Source organism: Condylostylus longicornis, unplaced genomic scaffold (genome assembly GCF_029603195.1).
Source record: "Condylostylus longicornis isolate FDR11 unplaced genomic scaffold, ASM2960319v2 ptg000018l, whole genome shotgun sequence".
Taxonomy (NCBI): domain Eukaryota; kingdom Metazoa; phylum Arthropoda; class Insecta; order Diptera; family Dolichopodidae; genus Condylostylus; species Condylostylus longicornis.
Window position 1 is genome coordinate 1380294 of NW_026577987.1, and position 14683 is coordinate 1394976.

Sequence of the window (14683 nt, forward strand, 5' to 3'; positions counted from 1 at the left end):
CGCTGATGATACTGCAGTCATAGCAGTAGGCAATGGTAACGATAAATCAACTGAAAAATTGCAAAGGGCAATAAATAAGGTTCAAACTTGAACGAAAAAGTGGCGACTGCAGCTGAATGAATCAAAATCTGTTCACGTTGATTTCACGAACAGAAGAATAAATAATAAACCTGTTTCTAACAATGACGTAATTGTTCTTCATGAAAATAAAGCTAAGTACTAGGACATGACACTTAATGCTAAGTTACGTTGGAAAGAACACGTTAAAAAAAGAAAAAGAATGAAATAATGACACGCTACAAGAAAATGTACTTTCTTTTAGGAAGAAATTCCGAACTATCAACATATGTGTAGGTTGGTATTTATCAAAGGTATCAAAGAACCTGTGTGGACCTATGATATACAAATAATTCAAACATTTCAAAATAAGGTGTTGAGAGATATAGTAAATTCACCTTGGTACATATGTAACAATGACATCCATGGGGACCTGAAAGTGAAATCAGTTAAATCTCGGGTAGTGTAATTAAAGAACTCAAATGTATTTGTGACATAATATATCTGCTGTTAAAAAAAATATTTTTTTGAGGTGAGAAATAATTGGATATTGTAAATATAACATTTTATTTAACTTTTTGAAAATTCCTTAGCAAATTAGAGCCAACACAAAATTATTTTTAGTCATAAGTGACAAGATTATAATGTTATAAATGTTCAAAAAAAAGCATTTATTTAAAAAAAAAATTTCGAACTTCTACCTAATGGCTCCTAATTTATTGGTGAACCACCCTGTATATCACACAATTCACAAAAACACATAGCAAAAGCATCATTGTAGAGAAATTCCAATGCATTATAAAATAAAACATTCAACAGTATTACAATTTAAAAGTTATTATTTCAACTGATGCGGCTATTAATTATTTATTATACGCGAATATTGTAATTACATATTGTGATCGCAGTTATGAAATTAAAAAAAAATACAATTGTTGACAGATTGTTAAGCTTGTGGAGTTAAAATGTAAGAAAATAATTTTAAATTAGCTAAAATTTCTCATTATAAAATAGGTGGCTTGGTTTTTTCGCTCGACTTATATGGGAGAAAGGTAAAAAGCTTATGTTTATGACTTTTCTGCTTGCAATAGTTCTTATATAGTAACAAAACGCCCAACTTTTATAGTTAGAAGTTTTTTTTAACATAGTTTGTTTTTAACATTTCATCTTGGTTTTTAACATAGTTTACGTGAAATATTTTTGGTGAAATATACTTTACATTTTGACTTTATATAAATAAATAAATAACTGAAGTCATTATTTCAGGTTTCTTCTATTTCAAAATTTTCTTTCGATAACTTACTTTTATTATATTTTCCTACTAAAAAATATTTCTAAGACTTAAACAGATCGTTCAATTAAAGGCAAGAAAGAAAATAATTTTTACAGTTATTTAGTAAAATTTCAATATTACATTTTTCTTTACAAGGAATTATTTGTAAAGTTGTTGGTGCAAAAATTGCAATATTGTTCAAAAAACTGATTCCCCAAACCTCGGATTTTTTATTTTTTATAAAACAAAATAGAACAAAAAAACAAAAAATAGTTGAGAGTGGAGCAGATTCTTTTCTTCCTTCCGTCCTAGAATAAGAATAATAAAAATAATATAAAAACAAAATAATTTACATTTTTATTTTTTACGAACGGAAAGGGATGAGAAACATTAAAAAAGGAGAATTTATGAAGGCAAAAAAACAAAAAGCAAAAGCTAAGTTTATTTTTTTTACACACAATAGGCGTACTAAGGATGAAAATATATTTTCCGTGAAATTGTTGTTCTCTTGATGTATATATGTGGATGTGCAATACCCTTATTGTAAAGATTATGATTTGGTTGTAAAAGTTAAAAAGCGTGAAATATTATATGTTTTATTACGTCGTTACAAAATATATAAAGCTCTTGTATATAATAAATTTGTTTCACAATTTGTAATAATAAAAAATTTAGTGAGGATCAAGTTTAATATTTAAGTTATATTTATCAAATCAACCCCAAATCAATCCTATCAAATTCAATCCTAAATGTCTACTAGGATTAACTGATTGAGTCTTCTTGTCTAATACGAAATTATTAAATTATACATTCAATTCAATATAAAGTATTCAATGTAATTTCTATGCAGTTTGTCTGTATTTATTAAAACATTAATTAAAGATCAAAACATTTTCAATTACAGAATTGTTCTGGAATTCTTTCAGGGGATGATTTTTACTTCATAGAAACAAAAATAAGTAAAAATTATTTCAGAAATTTTTTGCAATTTTATATTCAAACGAGAATAAATATAGTTTATAAAACACAATAGCTCTAATAATATAATTTGTGAAATATAGACAAATAAATTTTGGATTTGTATGGTAGCTATAAGAACCAGCGCGTCGAACAAGTATAATTTAAATTGCGTTCTGGCATTTACTTATATTAATAATTTGTGAAAATTTGGTAAGGTTAATTCAATTAGATTTTGAGTTGCCGCTTAGGTGGACGGACAGACATGGTTAAATCGATTCAGAATTCGATGCTGATAAAAACTTATACTTGAGTCTGTTACAAACGGAAAGACAGATTTAGTATACCCTTCGAACATATGTTCATTCAGGTATAAAAAATATTTCGAAAAATTTTTCGTTTCTAAAATTTTACAATATGAGTGTTTTCATCTGAAGAAAATTTTAAATTAAATCAACTTATTACTAAGATCATCTTCTTTAAGATTAATAAATCTTTAATTCAATCATATATTGAGTCCATGCTTCTCGTTGAATATAAGAAAATGTGAAAAGAGTATAAACGTAATTATCTACATATATGTGAAAATAATATGTAAGTATATAATTATTCGTTTGGCTTTTGAAAAATATTTTGCTATTAAATGACGTCAAAATGAAAGAAAAAGAGATAATAAAAGAGAATTTTATACTCGTACATTTTACTGCTTATGTTTAGAAAATCATAATGACTTTCGAAATTACATTATAAATATACATATACATATGTATATACTTACATATAATAAGTTTATTGATACATATGATATTATATACATATGATTTAAAAAGCTCAGAATAAGGACCTTCTTATAAATATCCACATTAGTTATAACCTGTTTACAAGACTTTAAAGTTCGAAAAATTTTAAAATTAAACCTTTCATTTTTAAAAAACGTTAATTTCTCTTTACAATTTAGTGCACTTTGATATGAGATGTATATATACATATATGTATATATATATAAATAATATATATATATTTTATATATATATGTATATATATTTTATATATATATGTATATATATTTTATTATATATGTATTTTATTATATATGTATATATATATTAACTATATGCAGGAGCAGAAGAGGGTAGAAAACATTATTGTTTCCAATTCAAAAAATACCCTATAAGTACTTAATACACAAGTACACCGATCATTATTACAGCTTTAGAATGTTCATTTCATTTTGAAAGTTCAAATTTATTTTTTAATTTTCGAACAAAGAAGAATTCATTTTGTAGTATAAACATACTCGGTATATATACATGAATATCCGTATTTGAATTATGTTATTATAATAGCTTGATCATTAGTGGACCATCAAAAATACCTCGCTAACATCTGTCTCCTTCATTATTGATCTTCAGATATCTTATAGAGTAAATTCTCTCTAAAGTATGTACATATAAATCAAAGTATATATTAGTTATAAATGAATACATTTGTAAATTATAAATATTAGTTATAAATGAATACATATATATTATCAGGCCATCAAAGCTCTGAGCTGACATCTATCAGCTCAACAAGTTCGTAGGATCGCATATAGATAGCGATAAAAATACCGAATGCGTATGATTTTTAGAAAGTACGAACCAAAGTCAAAGTTTCATGACTTTCCGAGCATTATTTACCAAGTTAGTGTGTGAACGATTGAATTAACTTTTGTGAGTTGAAAAAAAATGGAAAAATCAAAATTTCGTGTGCTCATTAAGCACTGCTTTTTGATGGCAAAAAACACGGTGCAGACCAAACAATGGCTTGATAAGTGTTATTCGAACTCCACTCCATCGAGACAAATGGTTGAAAAGTTGTTTGCTGACTTTAAAAGTGGTCGTACAAAACCTGAAGATGCTGAACATTCCGGTCGCCCAAATTCAGCAGTTACTGAAATATAAAAAAAATTCATATAACCGTCTTATCCGACCGCAAAGTGAAATTGAATGAAATTGCCGAGGCTGTAAAGATATCAGAACGCAGTGTGTTTACTACATTACACGAACATTTAGGTAAGAGAAAGCTTTATTCGAAATAGGTCCCGCGTTTGCTAACACCGGACAAAAAACAACAACGAATTAATGATTCTGAGGCATGTCTGGCCCTGTTTCTCGTAATAAAAATAATTTTTTGCATCGTTACATCACAATGGATAAAAGATGGTGAATTCCTGCCCCATCCACCATACTCGCCTGATTTAGCGATTATTGGCTGTTCTCAGATCTCAAAATAACGCTCCAGGGAAAGAGATTTGTATCGAATGAGGAGGTCATCGCCGAAACTAAAGCATATTTAGAAGAAAAAGAAAAATCGTTCTACAAACATGGTATCGAAAAGTTAGACAAGCGCTGAAATGACTGTATCGCCTTAAAAGGAGACTATGTTGATGAATAAAATCAAATTATGTCAAAATGTTGTTGTTTTATTAGCTATCTATAATTCTATAATTCTAGCCATCCTACGGGCTAGAATGCGCAACGTTTGCAATTTTCGTTATCTATACCTTCCGAACCGCTAATTGTGCTAGGAATTCAATTTTGATTTATGTTTGTAAATTGTTGGGTTTTTAATTTTATTTTTCCCTACTTCAAATTTTCTATCTTTCTTTCCGCTTTTACAATATACGGTATTTTTCATTGTCCTTTGCAGTCCGCATAAAAATAGGAGCATACACAATGAATGAAAAATTAAAAGTGAAAGATCACTTACATATTGTGTGGCTTTTTAAAGCAAAAAGAAAAAGCAATTACAAAATTTCATATTTACAGTTATTTGTACGTAATTTAAAAAATATACTAAAAGAAATTTCAGAAACACGCAAATTTAGAAATATGGTAGAAATGGTGAGCGTAACTTAATGTTGTATTAAGCCATTCAGGCCTTATTGTATATTCATTATTATATTTTCCGTTAGTTGAATAATATCCCGTTATTCAACCTTGTTATGTACACTTTACTTAGAATGAAAATTAGTTTATGTTTTTTTATACCCTGCACTTCGTGAAGGGTATATTAACTTTGGTATGGAGTTTGTAACTACTTGAAGGAGTCATCTGCGGTATGGACATATATATATATTCTTGCTCAGCGTAAAATTCTGCGTCGATTTAGACATGTCCGTCCGTCCGTCCGTCCGTCCGTCCGTCCGTCCGTCCGTCCGTCCGTCCGTCCGTCCGTCCGATCGCACGATAACTCAAAAACGAATAATGCTATCGACACCAAACTTTCACAAGTTTTTTCTTTTGTGCCAAGGACGAACCCTATTGTTATTGGACTAATTCGGACAACGGGTTCGGGTAGCTGCCATACAACTCAAGGAGTTTATTTTAAATATTTCGAAAACTAATAAAGCTATAAATATAAAATTTTGTATACATGTGTCCAATTATATTCTACACATGCTCTAAAAATTATAATGGGATAGCTGCACCGGTTCGGTTGGCTGCCATACAACTCCAACAGCAAATTTTTTATATTTGGCAAAATAATAAAGTCAGATTCGTGAAACTTGGTAGTCATGTGTCCAATTATAGGTCAAATGTATTTCTGAAGTTTTAGAAGAATTGCTTGACAGGTTCGGGTACCTGCCATACAACTCCAGAAGCTAATTTTAAATATTTGGAAAAACAATAAAGTGAGATTCATGAAACTTGGCAGTTGTGTGTCCGATTGTAGATCAGATATATTTGTGAAGTTTTAGTGGAATTGCTTGACAGGTTCGGGTACTTGCCATACAACTCTAAAAGCTTATTTTAAATATTTGGAAAAATAATAAAGTCAGATTCATGAAACTTGGCAGTTGTATGTCGAGTTATAGGTCAGATATATTTCTGAAGTTTTGGTGGGATTGCTTGGCAGGTTCGAGTAGCTGCCATACAAGTTTAAAAGTTTATTCTTAATATTTGGAAAAATAATGAAGTCAGATTCATGAGACTTGGCAGTCGTGTGTCCAATTATAGGTCAGACATATTTCTAAAGTTTTGGTGGGATTGCTTGGCAGGTTCGGGTACTTGCCATACAACTCCAAAAGCTTATTTTAAATATTTGGAAAAATAATAAAGTCAGATTCATGAAACTTGGCAGTTGTATGTCGAGTTACAGGTCAGATATATTTCTGAAGTTTTGGTGGAATTGCTTGACAGGTTCGAGTAGATACCATACAAGCCTAAAAGCTTATTCTTAATATTTGGAAAAATAATAAAGTCAGATTCGTGAAACTTGGCAGTTGTGTGTCCGATTGTAGATCAGATATATGAAGTTTTGATGGAATTGCTTGACAGGTTCAGGTACTTGCCATACAACTCCTAAAGCTAATTTTAAATATTTGGAAAAATTATAAAGTCAGATTCATGAAACTTGGCAGTCGGATGTCCAATTATAGGTCAGACATATCCGTGAAGTTTCTATAGAATGACTTCACGGGTTCGTGTAATTGCTACATAATAACGAAAGGTGCAGGGTATAATTCAATCGGTTTATACCGACTGAAACGTTTTTACTTGTTTATTGTTTCCATTGCTATTATTAAATCGTTGCTTCCTTCTCTCCTCTTGTTTTTAATTTTTTTATTCATCCAAAATGAAAACTAAAATGAACAAAATGTTCTGTAATTATAAAATCTATACGAGTATACATTATGTACGTGGTTGTAACAGTACAGACAATTCACTTACTGTAATAAACAAAAAATTGAAAACAATATTTATCATGAAAATGGAAAATTTAAAATCCATGTTTAAATTTGTGAAATGAATTTGTTTCTCGTATGGATTTTAATTTTAAACATACATATACAGAAACATATTTATTTTGCGGGATGTTAACTCTATTGTAATTCATTTTGAAATTTTCCCGATTCAACGGAAAAACTAATTAAAAATGTTTGTGAATTATCCACTTTTTGGTAATACTTATGTTATAATTTCGACATAATTAGAAAATCAAATTTTCGATAAAAGATCGATTGCACCAAAAAAATTCACGGCAACTGACGAAAGAAAATTTTGTAGAATTAAGTAAAATACGAAAATTTGAAGCTCCTATACTTAATTTTTACCGACCGTATTGTGTAAACAATAGGTAGGTTATGTGATGGCAACAAATTTTGCATATCGAGTTTTCGGTGGGAACGTACTTCTCCATAGTAGGGAAGTGTAAATAAACTATTTTTAGCAACCTGTCGGTCGGTCGGTCTGTCGGTCAATTTCATATATAAGCTTTGCTCGATCATACGCAAAAATTCCTAATATTTGGAAGAAATCAGGCATCAGCAACTGGGCGTTTACTACGGGCCAAATTTACATTTTTGTGTATATAAACAGAAATAATCAACCGATTTCATTGAAATTTAATATATGAATTCCCCATATTAAAACAATGAACATGTAAATTTTTTGGAAAGATCAGGCATCGGCAACTAGACTTTTACTACGGGCCAAACATACACTTTTGTGTATATAAAGAGAAATAATCAACCGATTTCATTGAAATTTAATATATGAATTCCTCATATTAAAGCAATGAACATATAACTTTTTTGGAAAGATCAGGGCTCGAGAACTGATTTGCGGGCCGATTTTACATTTTTCACCATATCCACAGAACAAATTGATGGAATTTCTTGAAATTTGATATTTGAGTTCTGGTTGTTACCGAAACTAACTGGCGAGCATTTCAGGGAATTCGGGTAGCACAAAGCGAAACTTTACTAAGAGCCAAATTTACATTTTTCTAAGTATGTTAACTATAAGCTTACTAATGTCCTAAAAATTGGAAAGAAGTATTTAACAGACATTTTTATAATATTCTGTAACACTTTCATTTAACTAGACAATACACAATGCGGTCGGTTATGTGCTGACCACATCAGATTTTTTTTATTTTATAATGACTTCTAAGTCTATTATATTTTTTTTTACGACATCTAAGAGCTCATGAATTTTATTTGAAGAACTGAGTTGATTTTAATGTTGTCTTATATAAGATTTTGCAAAGACTTTCTTTTCATTTCCAACGATCCTTTGTTGCAGTAAACAACTTAAAATACAACATCTTAGTAGCTGTGTGGGTTTTTTAATATGTTTTTAACGGTTTTTCTGTTGAAATAAGAAACTGTTCTTGTATTTTACAGGAATTTCTTTAGATACAGAGAAAAATTTATTTCATATAACATCAACATTAAAATTTTTGGAATGACAAATAATCTATCTTTTGGCCTTTAGTTTTTTTTTACCTCAGCCTTTCACTCCTTTTTATGTATAAGCCTTATAAAAGCTTCCTTCCAAACGGACGTAATAAATTTTGCCAAATATATTTTACTGAAAATGTTGCTTAAGGATAAGTTCTGGATTGTTGGAAATTGTCGGGATTTACCGCAAAAGACGAAAAAGTATATGAATCAGCAAAGTATGTTCGGAAAAATGTCGATATTTTATTGCAATATTATATTTTTGTTTGACTATTATGTGTTAAAAATAAAAATTATGATTCAGAGAAAACATAAAGAATTGGGTGCGTTCAGCCAACCTATTAAAGTAATTTTCTGCTGAACGCTTATTTTTTTAATCGGTTAACTTAAGCGATTTAAAAATTTTGAAGCAAAAAAAAGTATCTTTAAAAATATAGTTAAGAATTTACAAATACAGTTTACTTATATTATAATTTGTATTATTATAAAACTTAGTTCTTTTTACTACTTATCATCATCATTCTTCATTCTGTTTGTCTTTTTAAAAATTCAAAAATGAAGAAATATAAAATTGACAGCCGTCACTCATGCTAAATGTCATATTTTTTTAAATTTTTTTTAAAATTTCCGTTTCTGAAATCCGAATAATAAAACACTGTTCGTGAAAATAGAAAAGAAGTATGCAGGCGAAGACCCAGTTTCATAAACTGATTTTACGATTTTCCGGACTTTAACTTTATTTGATTCGTAGTCGTTTATAAGCGGAATTTTCCAAAATTCTCTAGCAGTGTTGAATTTCCTCAAAGGATCAATCGTTTTAAGTTTAGTTTTTGTTTGGTTACTTTTTCATTAAATAATCTATACAGGTTGTTCAAGATTCAATGGTATTCCGAAAAGAAGGTGATAGAATGACTTCAGACGAACAAAAACACCTAGTGACATTTTATTTTTTGGGTCCTCCTTCTCAAGTTAAATTGATAAACAGGTAAAGCTAACTTTATATATTAATTTCAAAGATAACTAAATTCGTCTTCTAAAGGTTATCATATCTATTCGTTTCAAAAATATTGAAGTGCAAAGTCACAATTTTTAAAAAATTTTTGCAACAAATTTTACTTTAACCGTCATTTACTCCTAAAACCAGTTTACTAATTTATCGGTTTTTTTTTACAGGAAGATGAGCGTTGTATTCTAGCCTTCATTTTGATATAACACAATGTCCCAAAAATTCAGAAATAGTATGTATATCAGCCGAAAACGTGGAGTTAAAACATTAAAAAAATAACTAAATTTTCTATTGCTTCAAGTTTTAAAATACTAATAAACTTAGTTTAAAATAAATTTCAAAATTACATTTCAAAGATACTTTTGTATTTCCCTTTTCAAATTCAACAAACAAAACACAAAAGTAATACCCACAGTACCATACTTAAGATCATGTAAAAAATTTTAAGTCGCACACATTATCACTCGTGTTTAAACTTTAATTAACATTTTTACACCATTTCTAGAGAAAACATTAAACTCACACTTCACACATTAATTTTTGATTTTTTTTAATAATTTTAATTTCTGTATCTCTTATAGATAGAATGTGTTTGTAAGTTTAGTTTGCTTGAGACAAAATATGTGTAATAATAAGAAATACGTGTATGTTTTTAGCAATTAAAAAAACAAATTTTTAGCGTACCTCAAGTAAATTAAAAACACCCAGAAAATTTTTTGTAAATCCCAAAAGAAAAGTTCTATGCGAAAATTGATTTTTTCGTTCTTTCAGTTTCTCTGCTTCTTCGTATTTCTTCCGTAGCATATTTTCCTTTAAAATAACATGGGTCTATATTTGTACTTTATGTTTTTTTTTGTTTCGGTTTTCGAATGTTAGGAAGGAAAACAAAAAAAGTTGGGTCAAACCAATGGTTTGTATTTTAGTACTTTTCCCTTCAACAAGCAAAAATGCTTTTTTTAAAAACGATCTATGTGTACGAAACTATTTCTAGGATTGCATATATTTCGGATGAACGATTTATGCAGTCTTTGAAATAAAGCAAAAATTAACTGAAAGAGGGGTTAACATAATGCTCGATTTTAACATAAGGGTTAACTGTCTGAGTTAAGAATATAATTATATTTTTTAATGGCATAGAATTTACCAATAGCTTTTTGCGTTTATAGAAATTTGAAAAAACTTGCGGTTTCACAAAATAAAGTGCTAAATATTCAAATTTTACAAATTTCGAGAGGTGATAACTTGAAAGGGGGTGGAGATGGAAAAAAATTTTCTTCTAACGAAATAAAGAGATTTGCATACTCCTGTAACGTACGGTGTAGATGAAAAATGGCTTCAAAAATTTGGAAAAAAACGGGTTTTATATAAAAGTAAGTTTTATCGGCCATTTTGTTTTTTTAAAATTCAGAAATGATATGCCGCGGTAGAAGAAGCCAGTCACTATTTTCTGACTGCGTTTGCAAAATTTGGAAAATGTTTATGGTTTCACTGCACTAAATTGTTAAAAAATGCCGTTCGTAGGGTTTTTGGGGGGTATAACTTGTAAAGGGATGGAGATAGGTAAAAATTTTCTTCTACGAAAATAAGTTTCTAGTAAAGATCTATGCACATATAATTTCAGCTTTCTATCTTTAAGGGTGTAGAACGGACAGAGTGAAACTAATAAGCACTTTTTTCCAAAAATTTTTTGGAAAAGTGCTAAAAACAAAAAGAAATTTATTAAAGTGTAAATTTCCCGCTAAGTATTTTTTCTTTTCTTCTAATAAATTATTTTCAATCCTGAATACAAAAGTGAGTTATTTTTAATTTTTTTGCAGAAATTTTGAAAAAAGCTTGAAATTAAGCAGTCTTAGTATGAGGACGGATAATGTTTTATTTGCCGGTTACTGATAATTGTTTAATAAGTTATAATTAATTTAGTTTGTTGATTTAGAAAGAAGTTTTCGAAAGATTGATTGCGGAATCCAAGAGTTTCAAAAGATGTTTTGAAAGTATAAAAGTTTTTTTTCTCTGATAAATTTAAAATAATAAAGAAATTGTTCCATCTTAGCCATAATAAGTATGTTAGATAATGGATTGAATGTTTCGTTGTTTTTCGAAATTTATAATTTGATTTTGTTTTAAATTTTAAATTTATTGAAAGTTTATATTTTAAATTGGGGCAAATATTATTGTATTCTTGTTTTTATTAACTAAAATATTAAAATATAAAATCATTTTGATATTTTAACATTCAATTAATTGCCGATACAAATTGTAACATTATATAAAATTAAATTGACAAGAAAACCTCTAAAACATTTTGTGTGTCGATGGTATTTCCAAATAACTTGTTTTCTATTAATTTAAAAAGTAATCAATTTTGAGCAACAGTTTTTCAATAGAATAAAGAATAATACATTTGTTCCAATAAAATTTCTGTCAATGTAAAAGGTTTGTAAAAGAGAAGCAATATATTAAGTAATTTGTAAATTTAAAAACAAGTAATGGAAATTAAAGGTATTGTTTTTAGCACGAGTGTAGATTATTATTTCTGTATTTCTGTAATAGCATGTTGAAAAATGAATTTGAAGGTGAGGCTTTTTTCAGTTAGTTTTAATTTTTTTAAGCTAGAATTTATTTTGAGACATTGCTTTTGGATTTTGGTATAAATCTTTAGAATTTATAGTTTACTTAAAAAACGTCGAGCTGTATTTATAATAGTCAAATTTATGAGAATTAATGAATATGGAAGCATAATTCAGTGCAGCATATAGGAACTATTTTAAGAGCTTTCAATGTGCACACCAAATATAGATTTGCTTCAATATTTGAGATAATATTTGATGTCCATAGTCTTTCAGACTAAGACTTTACATTGTCTATGAAAAAAGCATAATATTCTGGACATAGAAGATATATATATATATATATATATTGAAAAGTTTTGTTCGCTATGACAAATTATAAGAAATAAAGGGTAATATAAAAAAAGGAGTTAAAACTTTGAAGATCTTCGGCAAAGCTTAGGAAACCAATGAGTAGTAAAGTAAAATGTACAAAATTAAAATTCATTATGGTCATTATTTTTTCAATAATTAAAATTTTAAGAGGGTAGATATCCATATGTCGGCCAATTTAACAGCTATAATGCATAATGTCATGATAGTTAACTCATAACTGCTATTGAAGTTATTTTAATTTCATCAAAATCAAAGTGAAATCAACAAAAAAAAGTAGAGCTCTTTAATTTTTCAATTTTGCTTAAAAAAAATCCAAGGACTGTAGACTTATAAATTCGCTAAATTACAAAAATATTCTGACAGGCAGTTCAAAAGCAACGTTAAATGTTATTTTAAAAGCATAAAACACAAAGAAAAAGGAATTATTTCTGTAGTGTGAGCGATGGGAAAGGGATTTAAAAAAAAATGTGTATAAAAAAACGAAGAAGAAAAAAATTTAAATATATATTACTTCGGTAAGGATAACAAAACTGTTGGGAAATAAACCTTCGTAATTTAAAAATAAAAACAAAAGAGAAACACAAACAAAAAAAGAAAAAGAAATTTGGTTCTTCTTCCTTTTTTAAAGTAATTCCACTATTTAAGTCTTATTCATTTACACATAATAATAAATGCCTACCAGCCACATCGAACCTGTAAACCTGTACAAGAGAAGAGCATAAAAAGAAATTTGCTAAATAAAAATGGTTATTATTAAAAATTCTTCATTTTTTTGGGTAGGAAATTAATCGATCAGGATATGGAAAGAAAATTAAAATGAAGAGAAGAAGAAAGCAATTACGATGATTTCCATGATGATTTGGTTGAGTAGTTTCACATATTTTTTTGTTTTGTTATAATAAGAAAGCAAGAAAGAAAAATGATTAAAAGGTGATGGATTTGAAAGAAAATCAATATAATTTTCTCGCAAAAATGGTAATAAAAATATTTTTTAAAGTCTTTTAAACTTTAAATAATATAAATTAGACCAGAAAAATTTTTAAGAAGGGGAAAAAGAAAGATAAATGTTATTTAAAAGTTCATCTGAAAAACACGAGACAAAGAAGAATTTGGGAAGAATGGGGGTGCAAATTAGGAAAAAATTTTGTTTGGCTTCTGTTAATCACTAGTGTTGCCACTGGAAGGAAAAAAAATCATTTTCATTTCCGTTTAATCCATAACCACTTTCGTTTTGGAAATTTAAAACGTTACCAAAATAACAAGGTGCTGTTATGTGATCAAAGTAAAACAAAAATCTTATGTAAATTTGACCTTTTGTTGAGACACAATCCTATTTCCCTGAAAAGTCTTTCAATTTTGAAATAGAGATACACGAAAAAACTGGCATTTCATTAAAAAGAATTTATTACGTTTTTCTCTTTATTACGAGAAATACATAATCCTAGAACATGTGAAAACTTAAGAAGTTAAATTTGGTGCCGTCACATAACCTTTTTCTGATTAAATATTGCGAATAATGTGTTTCTATTCTCTTTGAATTTCGTTCTTTAGGCAAGACTATACACATGTGTATGATTATTTTGGATAAATAGCAAAATTTTTTTTCAACCGCAGCAAAATTTGTGACAAATCAAGGAGAAGAAAGAAGATGTTCAAAGAACAATTTTTTAACAAAGAAAAAAAATTTCCATTTTTGAAAGAGAACTACTAACATGGCAACCTTGTTAACCACCTTTGCTCCTATTTCTTTGTTTTTTGTATTTTCTTATGGCTTTTAGTCTTCGACAATTATGAATGTAATTTAAAGTTTTGTAAAAGCAATCAATGTTGGTATTTATTTATTCCTTACAGCATGACGAAAGTTTTTTAAATTCTATAAATATTTCTATATGCACTTATTTAGAATATTTCAATTTTCATAAACGTATAGGTAAACGTTATTATTCTGCAAGTAAGTTTAAAAATTATTTAAGGACGCAATTATAGTAAAAAAACTTACTTTATCATTGATTTCATTGCGTTAAAAATTGTTGTAAAAATTTAAAATATTTTTTTTTTGTTACTGTTACTATTACAATTGTTATTTTTAATGTAAGTTAAAATTTCATTCATCAACTTTTTAATTTTTGATTCAGTGTAGCCCGTGTTGTTAAACTGACGGGTTGTCAATTATATAATTAGAAAATTTTGCTGTAACTTCGTCAGTATGCTAAGCATGA

At 28.2% G+C, this 14683-nt stretch overlaps 1 protein-coding gene across 3 annotated transcripts in view; it reads right to left on the bottom strand.

The window, feature by feature from the left end:
• LOC129606173 (protein slit-like) overlaps window positions 1–14683 on the bottom strand; it is a 178638-nt gene that overhangs the window by 73717 nt on the left and 90238 nt on the right. The gene's annotated exons all lie outside the window — the stretch shown is intronic.